Consider the following 2,846-nt stretch of genomic DNA (forward strand, 5'->3'; position numbering starts at 1 on the left):
ACGTGGCTGGCAGGGGCCACTGCTTGGTGGTCTCCGTGGCGCTGGGCAGAGCATCACGCCCGGACCACGGGCAGGTGGACCCTGCAGATGGCCCCAAAGGAGCCAGGAGCATGAAACCTTCTGGAGGTTTCCTCTCCTCCAGGCAGCGTGTTGAGGCTCAGCAGCCTCTGCTCGCGGGGGCCCTGACCCTGCAGCAGCGTGCACAGAGCCCCGTGGATCTTCCAAGGAGCAGCCCCCGTGGTCAGGCTGGTAACATCAACCTGAGAGTGCCTGCAGGACAGTGCTTGGCAGGTTTTGGTGGGACAAAACCCTCGTGGCCCCATCCCACCCCAGCTGGGAGCTGGGCATCCCTGACCTGCGTGCATCGGGTACAGGACAGGGCTTTGTGCCCACCTCTATTTCTCAGCATTTTATGGCAATGGCAACCAATCCCTGCCAGGAACCCGACCCTTTGCGCCCCCGCAATGCGAGGGTCCATGTTCCCGGGTTGTTCCTTATGCAGACAAGTCTTATCTCAGCATCTTGCTTTCCAAACTAAATATCTTGCCTCTTCCTGACCGGCCTTTGGCAGGACATTTTGCCAGGTCTCCTTTCAGCTCAGTTGCGTGATCTTTCCTTTCTTCTTGGACACAGCCCGACAGGTGCTTCACTGCTCAGAGAACTCGGGTCCGTGCAAGGAAAAGCATCTGAGGAGGCAAAAATCTTCTTGCAGCCCAGGTCGGCCTTCACTCCCAATGATGTTTATGGCTTCTGAGAGTCTGCTTGGATCACAGCAAGACCTGGAGTAACGACTGCCTCTGAGGAGCGTAGAGCTGCAGCAGCACAGCACGCATATTCTCCTGTGGCGAGATATTGGCCACTTTTCCTCAGGCACCATCAATTTAGCCAGCAACCCAGTCATCCGTCTTGCAGCCTCCAGGCATGGATTGTCTTGTGTGCCTGGGATGTGCTGGGACCTTCACCCAGGCTGGTCAGTAAAGTGAAGCAGAGTCTTGGGTTCAGCCCAGCTGGACCTGATGGCACTTGATCACCTCAGGCCCATCCTGTCACTATCCCTGTTTCCATAACTAGACCAGTAATGCCTCCTCTCCTTCCTGGTTTTCTGTGTGGTCCTACAGTCTGTATTTCCCACAGGGACCCACAAATGCAAAATTTGCTTTCCACCATGTTCTCCAGCATTCACTCAAAAAAGTTACCGCTTTCATGACCACCACCATGGCAGAGAAAGGGAGACAGCGCACCAGGGACCTGCCACCTCTGACTTGGACAAACTCTGATTTTCACAGCGTCTGGCACTCCCTCCTGAGCCCTGAGCAGCGTTGGTGTGGCTGTGGCCTGCCCAGATGAAGCAGTAGCTCCAGGCTGAGAGTTACTGCAGAGACCTAAGGCAGAGTTCACACGTGGGCTGTGCCAGGGCTGGCCAGCCTGGCCCGAGTGCTGGGTTCCCAATGTCTATGTGAAGTGTAAATCCAGGCGATGGTGCCTGAGGGACACCCAGGGCCAGCGCAGACTCCAGGGGACAAGTCACGCTCAGATCCAAGAGCTCAGGTGGGCAAGTGAGCCTCTGACCCGTAGCAGATTCCCCTCCAGGGCTGCGATCCAAACCTTGAAGAGGTCGAGAGCAGGTCTCCTGCCTGCTCTTCTCCCTCCCCGAGGCCCAGGTTGCCCTTGAGGAGGTTGGGGAGGGGTCCAGGGTACCTCTTCAGTGCATGAAGAGAGTCAACACACCAGTGATTAGAAGAGCAATTAGACAGCAGAAGAGATGTGAGGAAGATGGGAATGACCCGACAGGGACTTCTACCACCTTCAAGACCAGTCAGACCAGTCAGTTTGACCAAAGTAAGCTCCTCAAAGGAAAAAGAAACGAGATGTGGTGGCACACCCCAAAGGGACTACAAGGTGACCTGCCAAGAGAGAGCACATGGTCTAGGCTGAAGCATGCCCAGGGCATCTACAGGAGCCCTGGGACTGCCAGGAGACACCATGATGTGGTGAAAATGCAGAGCAGGTCTGTCCGCGGACAGACCTTCCCTCCTCCAGCTTTCAAGCCCCAGATCTCAAAGGTTTCCCTGTCAGACGGGCAGGCTGAAGAAGAAATACACGCCGTGTCTGGGAGCAGTGCATGGAACAAGCAGGGTGTGGAAAGACAAGAGGGAGCAGCAAGGAAAACAGAAAGTGGAAATCAATCAAAAGATGCACGGAAAGGGACAACAGACTGACAGTGGGAACAATCTTTCCACAGCTCTCCCTGGGTGAAGGACACTAAGCTGGGAAGAGGCTTTGGAGAGAAATACCGGCCTGCTGGCACCCAGCGGGAAGCTGCCCTGGCAGGCAGAAGGATCCCACCGTGGCTGGTGGCAGACCAGTGCCTCACGATGGCCCAGGAAGCAACGACGACGAAAATTCTTGGAAACCAGCGCCAAAAACGAACGCCTGTTGGTCAGCGTGCCTTGTGCCAGCCCACACCCCTGCAACCAGTTGCTCCTCCAGCGGCGTGACGAGAGGCAACGCAGAGTGGCATCAGGCTGCTCTCGCTGGTCTCTCGGCTGAGCCGCCAGCCCTGAGCACAAGGGTCTGGGGCCACATCTCGCCAGCCAACTGCCAAACATCAAGCAGCTGCTGGCGGGGCTGGAGAAGAGGTTGTGGCCCCTGCCTGTACCCCAGGAGGGAAGGGCCAGGACCAAGGTACCTGCCCCGACGCTGCTGGAGACTGGGAGATGGGCTTAGACTGTGCACCCGAAGGGGACCTCACCCTGCCCTGGACAAGAGGACATGCTAGGACTTCACCCCACAGGGCAGGAGGTGGCTCCTCGCCTTCCAGACAGGCGCCTGCCTTCAACGTGCTG

The 2,846-nt window shown here is 57.3% G+C and overlaps 1 protein-coding gene across 1 annotated transcript in view; it reads right to left on the reverse strand.

The window, feature by feature from the left end:
* GRIN1 (glutamate receptor, ionotropic, N-methyl D-aspartate 1) overlaps positions 1-2,846 on the reverse strand; it is a gene marked incomplete at its 5' end in the record, with an annotated part of 25,050 nt that overhangs the window by 15,367 nt on the left and 6,837 nt on the right. The window lies entirely within an intron of this gene.

This window comes from Apaloderma vittatum, unplaced genomic scaffold (genome assembly GCF_000703405.1).
Source record: "Apaloderma vittatum isolate BGI_N311 unplaced genomic scaffold, ASM70340v1 scaffold29075, whole genome shotgun sequence".
NCBI classification, from domain to species: Eukaryota; Metazoa; Chordata; class Aves; order Trogoniformes; family Trogonidae; genus Apaloderma; species Apaloderma vittatum.